The sequence below is a fragment of the Mus musculus genome, chromosome 4 (assembly GCF_000001635.26).
Source record: "Mus musculus strain C57BL/6J chromosome 4, GRCm38.p6 C57BL/6J".
Classification (NCBI taxonomy): Eukaryota; Metazoa; Chordata; class Mammalia; order Rodentia; family Muridae; genus Mus; species Mus musculus.
Window position 1 is genome coordinate 124,053,958 of NC_000070.6, and position 16,349 is coordinate 124,070,306.

Sequence of the window (16,349 nt, forward strand, 5' to 3'; positions counted from 1 at the left end):
ATAGCAATAGAAATCCTAACTAAGACTGTCACAGTCTTGGGATATGGTGTGCCTGAGATGGTGAATTGTGGCGAGTATGAGCTACGTAAGGGGCCAACTATCTGAAATTAGTAAGTAGCATGTCCTTGTTGCTTTGCTTTCTTCTTTTTTTCCTTCTCCTCCTTCTCTTCCTCTTCCTTCTCTTCCTCATCCTCCTCTTCCTCCTCCTTCTCCTTGTCAACTTGAGACAAACTAAAGTCATTTGGCAAGAGGGAACCTCAGTTGAGAAAATGCCCCTATCAGACTACCCAAAGATTGGTCTGTGGGCAAATCTGTGGGATAGTTTCAAAGTTAATGATTGATGTGGGTGGTCTTCAGACATGGGCTCTGTGTTTCTGATTTGTATAAGAAAGCAGGCTGAGCAAGCCACTAAGCCAGTTCCTCCATTGTCTTTGCATCAGCTCCTGCCTCCAGGTTCCTGCCCTACTTGAGTCCTTGACCTGACTTCCCTTCATGGTAGAAGACTTTGTTAAACCAAAGCAAGAGCCACATTGTTGTTAAGGAGCTACATTGTTATTAATCTCCATACCTTACAAGAGTAAGTAGCTGTTTCCTAAGTCTAAATGTATCTTGCAAACTATTGGTTTCAACCTATGTTAAACTTACAACCCCATGATGTAGCCCCACCCCTTTGCCTTGCTAAACTCCTGAAACACCGGTAATGACTTCTCTTCCACAGGATGCTTATCTGCCCCACAGGTAGCCTTGAGCCCTGAATCCTCCATCCACTCTTCTGTCCAGATGCTAACAGTCTGTGATCTCAACAGCTGTCTTCTATCACCTTCTAACCTTTCCCCATAAAAGGGACCTCAAAAGCCAGTGAGGGTCTACTCTCTGAAACCCCAACTTAGGGGTAGGCAGTCCTCTAGTCAGTCAGTACTTTGTGCACTTCTAAATACAGCTTGTTTAAATCAGACAGTTGTTGAAATGGATTCCCCCCTCAGGTTTAACAGCTATGATCAGAATGTGGAAGTCAAACAAATCCCTTTCCTCCCTAAGCTGCTTTTGGTCCTGGTGTTTCTCCCAGCAACAGCAGCCCTCACTGAGATACAGGCTATAGGGCAGGGAAGGTCTGAGACCAAAGGTAGGAACACTGAAGCTCCAAGTTACTAAATCAGTGCTGACATCTGTTATCACTCCCACTCTTGAGCAAAATTCCACCTTATCGATGGCTCCCTTGCTTGTTAAAGATGTCTGTACCTGTGCTCAGGAGAGGTGTCTGTCTCCAGTGGGGTTATTTCCTCTTTCTATAATTTCTTTTTTTCCTTTTAAATAGTATTGTTAGTGTCGTGCACTTGTGATGTGTATGTGGGGTGGGAGTGCCGCTGTACACATGCAGAGGTCAGCTCTCTCTTCTTACCTTTATGTGGATTTGGGGGATGAAACCTGGGTCACTCGGCCCCTGTGTCTAGGGACCTTTACCTGCAAGTTGTCTGTCTATGATTTGCTCCTCTGGTTTTGGTATTAAGGTATGCTCTATAATGATTGGGTTGTATATTCTTTTGCATTTAAAATGTGTGTGTGTATGTGTGTGTGTGTGTGTGTGTGTGTGTGTGTGTGTGTGTGTGTGGAGAGTTACCTTTTCCCTTAATGCTTGTTGGAATTCATGGTGATGTATCTGAGACTGATGGCTTTTCTTTGCACAGAGATGTTTAGTTTCATGTATATTTCTTCTTGAGTAAGCCTTGCCATCTAGAACCTCTCAGGCTGTTTGTCTCATGTAGGTTATGAAGCTTATGAGCTTATGTTATTCATACCATGCTTTTCTTTCACGGATGTAGGGTTTGAAGTGATGCAGCCATGGAGAGAGAGAGAGACAGAGAGAGAGAGACAGAGAGAGAGACAGAGACACAGACAGAGAGAGACACACACACACAGAGAGAGAGAGAGAGAGAGAGAGAGAGAGAGAGAGAGAGAGAGAGAGATGCTTCCTCAGCCAGACAGCTCCCCTAAACTTCTCCAAACACCACCACCAGGTAGGGATCGTGTCTTCACATGCCCAAGCTTATAGGGATGGTTCTCATTTGCACTATCACAGTGGGTAAGGTAGAACTCTCTGCTGTGCTTTTTTTTTTTCTTTTCTTTTTTTTCTTTTTTCTTTTTGTTTTTTGTTTTTTGTTTTTTTTTTTCGAGACAGGGTTTCTCTATATAGCCCCAGCTGTCCTGGAACTCACTTTGTAGACCAGGCTGGCCTGGAACTCAGAAATCCACCTGCCTCTGCCTCCTGAGTGCTGGGATTAAAGGCGTGCACCACCACTGCCTGGCTCTGCTTTTCTAATATGGATTTTTCCTGCTAAGTCTTTGCTTTAAGCATTGATTTAACTACATTTCACACATTTTAAGGTACTGGGTTTTAATTTTTGTAAAATACAGAATATCAGATTCATGTAATGATAGATCTCTAGGTTATTTAGAAGTGTGTTATTTAATTTCCAATATTTCATAATTTTGGGATAAAGGTATCTTTCTGTTTTCTATTTCTTGTTTAAATCTACTATGACCAACAAGCATATTTTATGTGGTTTTAATTATCTTTAGTATACAGGAAGACTTAAATGACCTTGGTGTATGTTTCACGTGAACTTGAAAGTCTGCGTTCTTTTGTTGTTAAATGTAATGTCTGTAAGTGTGAGCACTTTTACCAAAAAAAAAAAAAAAAAAAAAAAAAAGATCTGTTTGTTACCAATGTAACCTTTTAGTTTCATTAGCACTACCATGGGGTAGCTTTTATATTCTCTTGTTTTAAACCTATTTGTCCTTATATTTAAAGTGGGTTTGTTGTAGGTACCAAATATATCCAGTTGCTTTTTAAAATTAGGCCATGTGGGGTCTGCTGAGATGATTTAGTCATCTGCTACCAAACCTGACAACTGGGGTTCAATCCTGGGGAGAATAACGGACTCTCACAGATTGTCCTCTGACCTCCACGTGCATGTGCTATGCACAGCATCCTAGTCCACACAAGGCAGACATTTACACACACACACACACACACACACACACACACACACACACACACACACACACACACACACTCCAAATGAATGATTTAAAAATTTAAATTTGGCTGTGTAGATTTTTACATTTTACAAAATTATCATTATGTTTACATTTACCGACTTGCTGTTCATTTTCTATTGTTCATATTATCTTCCTTTTTTGCTAAATGATTTTAAAAACTGATTTTTATGCCAGGCAGTGGTGGCACATACCTCTAATCCTAGCACTTGGAAGGCAGAGGCAGGCAGATCTCTGAGTTTGAGGCCAGCCTGGTCTATAGATCGAGTTTCAGGACAGACAGGGCTACACAGAGAAACCCTGTCTCAAAAAAACCACACACAAACCAAACTAAAACTGATTTTATGTTGTCTTCCACATTGACTTACGTGTTAGTCGGTTCTCCAACACTGTCGTAAAACACAGAGGGGAGGGATAATATATTTTGGCTTGCAGTTTTGGAGACTACAGTTCATAACTGGGTGGTCTCGCCGCTTTTGGGTTTGTGGGGGAAGTGTGCTATGGAATGAAGCTGCTCCACTCATGGTGGGCAGGGAACAGATAGAGAGAGGAGGCTGAGGGGTGAGTGGGGTCCCACGTTCCCTTCACAGACCTAACTCCCTTGGACCACGCTCCAGTTCACAATGGTTCCACTACCTGCCAATAACACTGCGTGCTGGAGACAAGCCCTTAGCAGACAGGACTTTGGTAAACAACCATGGTCATCTGTTCTCTGTTTTATTGTCATTAACCTGGGCCTTAAAGGTGCATATTTGGTTTAGGAAGTCAGTCTTCAAATCATGGTCTAGCAATCTGTGTCACGTGATGCTCACGTGATACTCTCGGCTGCTCTAGAGTGCCGCCTCTGCATTTCTTCCATGTCTTTGTTATTGCTTTGCCCAAATTGACTTGTACATATAAACACACACGATCATTTTTAAAAAGCGTAAACCATAGCTTGTCTTCTAAAGAGATGCAAAATGAGGGAGGCTTTCTACATTTATGGCTTCTGCCCTTTTGCTCTTGGGCTGACCCGATTGCCATCTGAACGGTTCTTGCTGCCTGAGAAACTTCGGAGTCCATGTCTGCTGGTAATGCTGTCTCTACTTTCGTTTAAAAGACTATTTCACCTGTAGATCTGAACAGTGCCTTTCCTGGTAAAGAATTCCTTGTTGACACCCCCCCCCCCATCTTTCTCCTGTAATAACATACTGCTGCCTGTTTTCCTGGGGCCCACCCAGCTCCTCATAAAATTTTTCCTCATTTTTCAGTTTTGTTTTTCTGTGTGTAAGGTGCCAGGCTGCCTTTAAGATTTCCTTTTTATTGTGAGTTTCAGGATTTTTATTGTGCTATACTTTGGAGCTGTTAATTTTATTTTATTTTTAATTAAATTAATTAATTAATTAATTAATCAGTTAGTTTGTTTGTTTAACCCTTGGGTTTATTTGACTTTATCGAGACAGGGTTTATGTAGTTCTGAAACTCAGTGTGTAAAACAGGCTGGCCTCGGGCTGGCGAGATGGCTCAGTGGTTAAGAGCGCCAACTGCTCTTCCGAAGGTCCCGAGTTCAAATCCCAGCAACCACATGGTGGCTCACAACCATCTGTAACTAAATCTGATGCCTTCTTCTGGAGTGTTTGAGGACAGCTACAGTGTACTTACATATAATAAATAAATAAATCTTTTAAAAAAAAAAGAAATTTGACTAGTTCCACTGACCCGGTACTGGATTAAAGGTAGAATAAAACTCTATTAAAAAAAAAACAAAAAAACAAAAAAACAGGCTGGCCTCAAACTCACAGAGCTCCTCCTACCTCTGAGGGCTGCATTAAAGGGCTGAGCTATCATGCCCAGCTATCCTTTAAACTTACTGAACTACATACATTGGTAAGTTTAGTAGTCACCAAATTCAGAAAAATTGTGTATTTCTTTTTTATTTATGTCTTTTCCTCTGTCCTGGCCAGAAGTCATTGACAGACTTTCTGCCCTTTTTCTCTTAGGGATTCCTTCTTCCTTCCCTCCCTCCCTCCCTCCCTCCCTCCCTCCCTCCCTCCCTCCCTCCCTCCCTTCCTCCCTTCCTTCTTTTTTGCCTGCCTTCCTGCCTACCCTACTCTCCCTTCTTTCCCCTCTCTCTCCCTCCCTTCCCCCACCCCCCAGGGATGATTATCTCTCTTATGTCACTCTGGCTGTCCTAGAACTCACTCTGTAGACTAGGCTAGCCTCAAATTCAGAGATCTGCCTGCTTCTGCCTCCTGAGTGCTGGGATTAAAGGTGTGTGCCACCATGCCTGGCTTATTTCTATATTTTCACAGTCTTGATTCCCCCCCCCCCATTTTCTGTTGAGTCAAATACTTTTAATCCTAATCTACATATTTCCCGTTCATATGCTGTATTGGTCTCACTTGTGTTTTTCATGTATTTTGTTTTCTTTCCTCTCGTGGCCATGTTTTTCTCTGCCTTATTGAAAAACCAAGGATATATTTACAATAGCCACACCACTGTTTTACCTGCTAATGCTGCTGTCCATAGGTCTGTTTCTACCGATTGACTTACCCTCCCCTCCCATTATGGTATTTTAACACGTGTTAGTTTCTGCCTCAATGCTACATAATGGTGCTGAGTATCACTCATAGCTGCTAGATTTCATTTATGTATCTAAACAGCACAGGAAGCGCAGGACTTTTTTTTTTTTTTTTTTTTTTTGTTCATGGTTACTTGGAATGAGATATCATGAGCACTTTTGAACTTTTTCATGGCAGACCCCAAAGCAACTTTTAGGCCTAGGTATAACTCATCACCAGTACCAAGGCAATGGGTTCCCTCTTGACTTCTCTATAAAAGACTCCATGGGTTGTGTTCCCAGTCTTGGGCCCTGAGCTCTGTTCTGCCTGGTTTCCTGGTGATCTTCTCCATCCGAAGGGGTATTTATTTCTTCGTACGCCAGTGCAGCGCTCTGAAGTCTCCACTGCAGCACCCCCTCCCTGTCCCTCTTCTCCTCTTCTCCTCTCCTCTCCTGTCCCTCTCTCCATGCTCTCTTGGCCTCTGGAACATCCCCTCTGACTCTCCAGCTCCCCCAGACTTCCAGGTTATGTTTCAGTCCCCACTCCCCCACTCCCTTTGTTGAAATCTCAGAATCTTAGATCATGGATTGTTCCTGGGACCACACGTCCTGCTTCTTGCACGGTGGCTGGAAAAGTGTTGCTTGTACTCAGAACCTTAGGGCTGAAGCCTAAGCACGGGAGGGCGGGCATCTTGTCTGGAAGCACTTCAAATGCCTTCTAACACCTCTCTCTCCTTCACCATTTCCGTTTCTCCTTTCTCCTTCCCCTAATCTACTTATGAACATTAGCATAATCTCTCATACTTCAGTCTGCTTCTCTTCTCCATCCATTCTCTGTTGGTTGGTTCATCTGGTCTTGTACTAAGATGCCCGCCTGTCTTCTGCAGAGTCCTAGGGCAGAACTCCAGACTCAGACAGCTGCCTCCCTCTACCTCTTTAAAAAGAAAAAAATCAATTTTTGGTTATATTTTTAAAGATTTTTTGTTTTGTTGTTTGGGTACAGGAACTCACTATGTGTCCTTGATTGGACTGGAACTCACGATAAAGTCAACCTGAAGGAGCTTCCAGTCTTATCTCTTCGAGGTTCGTTCCCCTACCTAGACACCAGCAGGGTCCCTCTCAGTTCTGGAGGCCAGGAAGCCCCAAGATCAAGGCACCAGATTTGCAGTCTAGTAAGGGTTTGTTTGTTTGTTTGTTTCCAGATGGATGTTTTCTCACATGGCCAAAGGGACAAACTCTTGATTTCTTATGTAATAAACGAATTCTATGAGGCTTCTCCCTAATCACTCTCAGGAGGCCCTCTCCCCATACCATCTCCATGGGAGCTTGCATTTGCATGCGAGAATACTGAGGGAACACAGACACTCAGACCATGACACTCATTCTTAGAGAGTTGAAAATGTTGGAGACATCTTCACTTCCTCGAGGCTTCTCCATCTTCAAATCTATTAGTAACTCCTACAGGCTCTGATTCAAAGATGTCTTCCAGTTCCCTCCTTCTCCTACCTCTCTCCCACCTCTTTCCCACCTCCTTTCCACCTCCTTCCCATCTCCCTCCCATCTTCCTCCCTCCCACATCTCTCCCACCTCTTGAGCCTCTGTGTTGCTCATTTCTCATCTGGATACTGCACAAGTCTTTTGTATGGTCACACTGCTACTACTCCACTTTGGTCTCTTCTCTCCTCAACAGCCAGAGAGATCTCTTTAAAATTACTTTTTCTTTTCCTCTCATGTGTATAGGTAGTGTGTGTGTGTGTGTGTGTGTGTATGTGTGTGTGTGTGTGTGTGTGTGTGTGTATGTGTGTATGAATTTGCAAATGTGGAAGTACACATGTGTGTATATATGTGTGTACAGGCTCAAGGCTGACTTCAGTCCAGTCCTCTTTGATTTTTCTTTAATTTATTCCCTGAGCATAGTCTCTTAATTGAACTGAAATTGTGGCATATCAGCTAGTCTGACTTGCCAGCTTGCTCTGGGATGGTGAATACTAAAATCACCAAAGGCCACCACACATATATGGCTTTTGGTGGGTTCTGGTCCTTCAAACTCTAGTCCCTATGCAGAGAGGCAGAGAGAGGCAGAGAGAGAGGCAGAGAGAGAGGCAGAGGCAGAGGCAGAGAGAGAGAGGCAGAGGCAGAGGCAGAGGCAGAGAGGCAGAGAGGCAGAGAGGCAGAGAGGCAGAGAGGCAGAGAGGCAGAGGCGCAGAGGCAGAGGCAGAGGCAGGCTCCCTCTCTGTGAATTTGAGCCCAACCTGGTCTACATAGTGAGACCTTGTCTCCAAACAAACAGATAACAAATAAGCAAAATCCAAGCATCTTCCCCTGACCTATTAGATCAATCAACAGCATTGCTTGTACTTCTCTGTAATCTCCCAGCATTCCTCCCTTCTCTGCATGTGCTGCAGGTCAGTCCACTAATTTTGGAGCCCTCAACACAGTGGAGAATTTCTTTTTATCCTTCACAGGTTTTTGCACCCCCCCCCAATCTATCTAATCTTTGGAGTAAAGCTGGCTTTTCTTACCACTTAGATCTTACCTTAAATACTATCTTTTCAGAGAAATCTTTCCCGAGCACCTACAGAAAGAACCTCCTTTCCTACACTGACTTCAAATGCCGTTAATCCCTTTTATTTTCCTGATGACCCATGCCATTGATTGGCAGTAGGATTTTCCAGCTCTGCTTATGCCCATGCCTCTTTGCAGCACTGATGTGAGTTTGTGAGACCTTTCATCAAAAAAGAGAAGGCTATTGGGGCTAGAGAGATGGTTCAGTGGTTAAGAGGACGGACTACTCTTGCAGAGACCTGAGTTTGGCTCCCAGCACCATATTGGGCTGTTCACAACTAGCTCCAGGGAATAGAACACTGTCTTCTGGCCTCTAGGAGTACTTACTCATGTGCACATAGGCACACAATTAAAACACAATAAAATTCTTTATATTAAAAAAGAGAGAGAGAGAGTTGGAGGTTGTTTTCCTTATCTCTTGAGTGAAGGCTGTGCTGATGGCTTACTCTGCCCAATAGAACATTCTGGAAATCAAGACATGCCAATTCTGAGCCTTGGGGGCTTCCACTCTTTCTCTTGGATCCAACATCTGCCTTGTGAAGAAGCCTGAGCTAGTATGGTATAGGGAAACTGAGATATTCTGAGTAATAGCTGCCTTCCCTGGAGACACCTGGTTGCCCACAAAGGAACTGAAACAAGAGCAGTTGAACTGCTGGGTGGATTGGTGGACTCATAACCAGGAGTGAATGGACATCAGAAAGCCTTCAGGCATTACATGGCTGCTCATGTGGCAAAGCTCACAGCCCTAACCTGTATTCCTATTTGAAATCACACATGTTCTCACACATAAATTCCTTTATTGTCAGGAATTTTTTTGATTACTATACTCTTTAGGTAAACCATTAGATCAAAATGATTGAACGGGCCAGGTGTAGTTATGCATACGTGTAATCTCAGGACTTGGGAGACTGAAGCAGGAGGATTGCTACAATTTTGAGGCCAGTCTGGGCCATAGCTTGAATACCAAGCCACCCAGAGCCATGTTGTAAGACTTTGTCTCAAAAACACAAACCAGAAAACAATTTTATGTTTTGAGAATGACTATAAGGATTTTATTAAGATGAACACGGGTCATGAGCACCAAAGTCTTTTCTGTATTATCTTAGGTTCTAGCTCAGGGGTGGGTAAAAGGTGGGGTGGTGGTGGTGGATTTTGATTCTTCCAGGAGAGTGAAAGTTAAACTCAACTCTCTGAGGAGGGGTGGCACCTCAAGCCCTTCCCTTGGAGTAGAGCAGAGGGACTCCCAGGTTGCAGAAGGAAAGTGGAGAACTCCTTCCCCCCACGACCTGTTACCATATTCACCTCTTGTTTGCCTAATGTATTCCTGGCCCCATTCTAAGGAGATGCAATTAGGGCTCCATAGAGGCACAGCAGAAACCAGATGAGCTTGGCAGGAGTATAAATTACCTAAAACTCTGAAATCAACCAACTAAAGGGAAAAGCAAGCAATGACCAACCAACCAGTCAAGCATACATGTCTGGGAGTTTTACCAATAGCAGGGATGAACGTGGACAGATGGAGCCCTAATGAGCTGCTCCTTGAGCCAATTAGACATCTTGATAGTAGCATAAAGCTTTCTGGTCATCTCTGAAGATGTAAATAATTCAGAGGTTAGAAAATCCTGAAACAATAGTATCTTAACCAAAACTATTAGTATATTTGTAGAACTGGCATGTGATATTGAAGCAGCTGTCACCTGCAGCTTGTGTCACAGTTACCACCATCTTTCCCAGCTCCTAGGACAGTTCCTGGGAGGTTCATAATCTGTGAATGAGTACAGGAGCAAACAAGTGTGCTCTAGGATTTGGCTCTGGATACAGCCTCAGTGTAGGCAGCCGCCCGTAGACATACATACACACAAACACCTGCCACTCATGCATGTATGTTATACACACACACACACACACACACACACACACACACACACACACACACACACACACACACACACACACACCAGGTTGTCCTACCAGGCAGGCACAGGTTTAATAGGGAGCAAGGGAACACTGAGTACCTCCTGTGGGGCATGCATCCCAGAGCTAAGGCATCAAGTCTGTCAAGGTGGTGGCTTGAGCGTCCAGGTCCCCTGGTTGAGTCTTCTGTCTGAGGTTTCTGAGATGCCAGTAAAGGTGAGGCCTGGGGTAGGGGAGGGCAACAGCTACACCTAGGAGTGCTGAGCACTCCTGCTGCTTACTGTATACAGGCACCTTTTGTAGGGCTGGCCAGATGACTCACTGGTTGAGAACACTGGTTGTTCTCCGAGAGGATCTGAGTTTGATTCTCAGCATCTATATGGTAACTGGCAGCTCTCTGTAACTCCAGTTCTAGGGAACCTGATATGCTCTTCTGGCCTCTGATGGCATTGCATGCACATAGTACACAGTCATATATGCAGGCAAAACACCCATACGTGTAAAATAAAAATAAATCTTAAAGACCTCTCATGTATTGCTTTGTATTTTTTAATAGACCATTATGCAGATAAGAAAGGTGATATAGTGAAGAAAACCAATGTCCTGAATCTACACACCTAGAAAAAGATCAGAGGTAAGGATTAAAATCCAGGTCTGTGTGTCACACTTCCCGAAGGCTGTGCCTGTGAATGTCTCCCTGCCTCCTGAACCTCTACCCTGACCCTCCACATCTCTGGGTCTGACTCATAGCAGCATCATTCTTCTTGGGACTAGATGATAGTCCATTTGTACCTGGACTCTTTCCAAATAGCTCATTCTTTTGCTGTGGTTCTTTGTGCAGATCTGACAGGCTTAGCCAAGAAAGGGCTCTTCTCTCTCATACCAGGTCAGTGTGAGGCTCTTTATGTGTCTCATCGCTCATTCCCATCACCCCCCATCGGACACACACACACACACACACACACACACACACACACACACACACACACACACAGAGCATTTCTCCAAAGGAGATATGTTCCATGTTCCATGCTATACCCAGGCTCAAATAGCAGACCTACCCTAGATCAGAGGACTGTAGCATGCAGAGGAAAACCCCTGGATTCAACACACATGCACTGTAAACTCTGGATAAATGTATACAGGCATCCAAACACCATGTATACCACATATCATATACACACGAGCCTGTTTACTTGTACACACAGGTCCACACACATCCAGTATATGGCTGACATAAATATACTCTGGAACTTAAATCCACACACACAGGCAAGCCACACATCACACATGAATAGAAACAGCACACCCAGGGCACATGAACATACACACGCCTTTGTGCCCTTTTACTTCACTCCCACTCATGGACCCACATACCAACCCTCCACCCTGCCCCATATCCCCTCCCTCACATAGTGATAGGGTTGTTGTCTTAGGGTTTCTATAGCTGTGAAGAGATATCACGACTCTGGCAACGCTTATAAAGGTAAACATTTAATTTGGGCTGGCTTATAGTTTCAGAGCTTTTATCCATTATCACCATGGTGAGAAGCATGGCAGCATGCAGACAGACATGATGCTGGAGAAGGAGCTGAGAGTTCTACATCTTGATCTACAGGAAGCAGAAGGAGACATTAGGCATATGAGCACATGAAACCCTCAAAGCTCAGTCTCACAGTGACACATTTCCTCCTTTAAGGCTACACCCACTGATAGTGCCACTCTCTATGAGCCAAGCATTTAGACACTCAGGTCTATGAGGGCCATTCTTTATCAAACCACAACAGTGGCTATCAAGTTTGAGGGATAGCCTCTTTGTAGTCCTCCTCTTCCATGGCCAGTAAGCTCCCCAATGTGTCTGAGCGTGACCTGGAAAAAACTTTGGGCTGAGTTAAAAAAAAGAAGAGGTAAGGGCTCCTTGAGGCTCTCTGAGGGTTGGACCAGAGAGAAACTAAAAACACAGTTGAAATGGAGAAAATATGGATGTGGCTCAATAGATGTTTTCTGTGTGTGTGTGTGTGTGTGTGTGTGTGTGTGTGCATGTGTAAGTACACGTGTGTACATGTGTATGCATAAGACTATCCTAGGGTGTGCATCCTCAGGTGCTGCCCATCATTATTTTCTTTAGTGACAGTGTCTCTCACTGGCCTGACACTTGCTAAGTTTCAGCGGGCTTGGCTGGTTGACCAGTTAGCCCCAGGGCTCTACCTGTCTATGGTCAGCTTTTATTATAACAGTCAAACTCAGGCTCTCATGTTTGCAAGGCAACAGTTTTACAGCTGACTAAGCCATCACTTTGGGTCTCATAGATAAAAACAAAAAACAAAAAACAAAACACCATAAATAGCCAGGGGCAAGAGTGGAGGAGTTGATTTGTTTTGTTTTGTTTGTTTTTTGTTTGTTTGTTTGTTTTTTGTTTTTTGTTTTGAGACAGGGTTTCTCTGTATAGCCCTGGCTATCCTGGAACTCACTTTGTAGACCAGGCTGGCCTCGAACTCAGAAATCTGCCTGCCTCTGCCTCCCGAGTGCTGGGATTAAAGGCGTGTGCCACCACGCCCGGCAAGGAGGAGTTGATTTCTTAAACGACTCCCTGGTCTCCCTCCCCAGATCTCTTTGGCCTGGAGTGGGGCATGGGTATCTCTTTTTGACAGAGGATTTCCAGAATCTGTGGTATAGTTAGGGTGGGATGCTCTGAGCTGGGACATGGGGCATGTGAGTAAGGGTAAGGGCAGGATGGGCACCCCAGGGTGTGGTATGTTGCAGGCATTTGTGTAGGTTTGCTTGTGTGACCGTTTACAGATGCTGTGGCTGTGAGATTTTTGGGTAAGGTAACCAGTGAGGAACCCAAGGTCTACAGGCCGTTAGGTAGCAAAGAAGAGGAACTGGGAATTACTAAACCTGGAGAGTGGGTCTGGAGAGGTGGTGCTTGGAAGTGACATTTGTCATTTCCCCTGGAGCCTTGGAGATGTCCCAGGTCAGAGCTCCCATTAGTCTCACTGTGTCTTCAGGCTTGGAAAGTGGGCAGAATTTATGAGTCCTGTGATAATGTCTTGTGCTTTTTACTGTTATTAGTGGAACATTAGCTTTGGAACCTCAGAAGTCAGAGCAGCTGCCCTCTATACCTCCTTTAGGACAAATAGTTGCATCTGTGATAAGTGTCTCTCTGGTTTCCTTAGTCCCCTGGCAGAGGTGTTTGATACTCTATAGGCATACAGTTATCATTTATGGAATGAAACAGCTGGCATTAATTGTTTTCAGGGCCCACAGGAATGGTGTGCTCGTGCACAGAACTTTAGTCTTTCTCTTAGGTCACAGCTTCAGTAGATTCTTCGACTAGAATCTGTTCATCTGACCACAACCAGGTGCCTTTTCCAGGCTGTTTGTCAGAGTTAGTTATAAATGTCATCTTGACACAGCCTGCAGTCACTCAATAAAGGAGTCTCAATGGAAAGGTTTCCAAGATCAGATAGACTTGGGAGCCTGTCTGTGGGGGATTGTTTTATTACTAACTGTAGGAGGGTCTAGCCCACTGTGAGCGGTATCATTCCCAGGAGAGTGAATGCTGAGCTGTGCTAGCTAAGCATGAGTCTGTGAGCAAGCCAGCAAGCAGTGTTCCTCTGTGATTTCTGCTGCAATAAACCCTTTCCTCCCCTACGTTGCTTTTGATCTGAGGGCTTTGTCATACAAACATATGAAATCCAGACACTGTTAGTGTACAAATATATTGTTATTTTCAGTATCACAGGTAGTTGGGCCTTTCTGGACCTCAGAAGAGATTTATACAGCACGTCAGACAGGTTTTCTCTTCTGTGTCATCTCTGATGTAAGAACCCTGGCTATTGGCAGAGCTATGTGGAGAAAGATTGAGGCTGGTGAGGAAAGAGTGCCTCATGGATTAGTGATGTCTTATTGATTAGTGACATCTGTCACGGGTATAGGAATGGATAATGGCAGCACACAAGTCAGAGATGTGTTAGTCCTCATTTTTTTCCCTTTCAAGTCTTTGTAATTAAGAATACTAAAGCCCATTTGAAAAAGCTACATGAAAATCTACCACTGTAGAAGGTTCCTAAAATACATTCATATATAACAAGACTTTAAAGGGAGTTACCAAAGAACAGGGAAGGCGCTGTCCTAACTAGACATTATGTGCTACCCAATAAGACCTCCAGGACTAGGACTAGGTTACATGTTTTTGAGTCATGAGCCAAAAGTCTCTACTAGGATCCAGGAACACTACAGGCTCTTGCCAAGGCTTCTGATTACCCTTCACAACTTGACAGTAAGACTCTATTGCTGAAGACACCACACACTTATGGCATAGTACAAGGAGAGATCTAGCTGGTATTTAGTTGGAAGCTGTACCCCTATTGTAGAGCATTCATGATGCTAGAAGGTGTTAAACATATATTACTGGAAGAGAAAAGCAAGCACCAAACTCATCCAGACTGTGAGTCTGTTTGCTCCAACACTGTGAACTGTAATAATGATTCGCCAGCAACAGTAGCACAAATATGAGGGGACTAATTTTTTAAAACGTGGATTCAAAAGCTACTCCATAAGACAAGATACTGTTTTTTTTTTTTTTTTTTACCTTTTAAAGATTTATTTATTCATTTTTTTATGTATATGAGCACACTGTTGCTGTCTTCAGACACACCAGAAGAGGGCATCAGATACCATAACAGATGGTTGTGAGACACCATGTGGTTGCTGGGAATTGAACTCAGGACCTCTGGAAGAGCAGTCAGCGCTCTTAACCGCTGAGCCATCTCTCCAGCCCGCAATATATTTTTAAATATTCTGCACTAGTACTTGTTGCAAAAGAAAATTTTCTGAAATGAATGGTTACATTCATTTTGGTTATAGTCATAAATGTGTAACCATTGATAAATGAATAACCATTCATAAATGGTTACAATTATTCTCATCTGTAAAATGGGAATAATAGTCTGTCACATTTGTTTTGGTTGTATAAGAAAATTAGTGCAAAATGAATGTGGTAAACTATCATATGCTATTAGAAAAAACAAACAAGTGAATGGACTTCAGCAGTCAACAACTCACACAGCACAAGATGGGACTAACTCATTTACTGGGATCTCAGAACGCCCCTGAAGGTAGGTCACACAAGTGACAACTACCTATCCTCGATTAAAAAAAAAAAAAGACTATAGAAAGGAATGTGACTGGCTCAGGTTCTCACTTGGAACCATTGTTCAATTGACCTAATATATTGACAGATGTTTGTGTGCAAGTTTATAGCATGATAGAAAAAGCAAAACACCCCTGTGGGTATTCATAAAGAAAGTGGGTGGGTGGAAGGGGCAACATTCACATTCAGGCTCAGATTCCTATGTGAGACACACACATTCCAATTAACCCAAGGGTCAAACAAGGGACAAATTACTGCTCACATAAAAGCAATTTTTCAGAGCCAAGTATGTCATCTAGAAAGGCCTACCTATGCTGTAGAAGCTGATGAAACCTAAAAGTTGTGCTTGTCTCTACTCAAGTGGATTGGGCCAAACTCACGATAAGAAATGTAGACAAAATCAACCAGTACTTCAAATAAAGAGACAAAAAGGCTTGGTTCACTCCCATTCCCAACCTCTTTTTCCAAATAGCATCAAAGACCAAACAAGTGAGCTGTTCCCTGGGCAACTCAACTCTCAGACACTCAACAAAACAAAACGAGAAAATAAAATTTCAAAATCAATCACCAGGCCATGATCAGGTCAGGCAAGCCACAATAAGGGAGAAACGTCTCTCTCTCTTCTTAGCATTCAGAATGCAAAGCCAGGCGACAAACATGAACAGTGGCAAACTCTGCAGGCAACACAAGGGGACCTCTGCCAAGCAACATTGAAGGCCAACAGTAAGTCGTGACTGGTGGAGGGGGACTTCTATTCAGCCATCTCTATGTATGCAAGGGAGAAGGCCAGTTAAGATTATATAGCACAGTGAATGATAGCATGCATTTGGGGTGGACGAGACACTTTTGCGGTACCAGAAACACACTGTGTTATAATATGAAATGATCTTTGGTTAGATATACCTGGTTAGAGCTTAATCACACTTCTTTATCCAAGAGCCATCTAGATTGGAATCTGGCTCTGTCTGGTGCTGCATTGGCCTGTATAAATGTAAACCGATTTGCATAGTAAAGGGGACCGATGTGGGGATGACATATTGCTGCCAAAAAGAATGACCAAAGACAGTTCAGTCTATTCCAAAACTAAGGTTGCCACATAGTTTCAATTAAAACACCCAA

At 43.6% G+C, this 16,349-nt stretch overlaps 1 long non-coding RNA gene across 1 annotated transcript; it reads left to right on the top strand.

Annotated features, from left to right (window-relative positions):
- On the top strand, positions 1-16,143 carry Gm40241. The gene is made up of 4 exons (XR_868103.3): positions 1-110; positions 441-577; positions 10,632-10,709; positions 15,859-16,143. It is a non-coding gene; the product is annotated as a predicted gene, 40241 (long non-coding RNA).
- Positions 16,144-16,349: the final 206 nt, after the last annotated feature.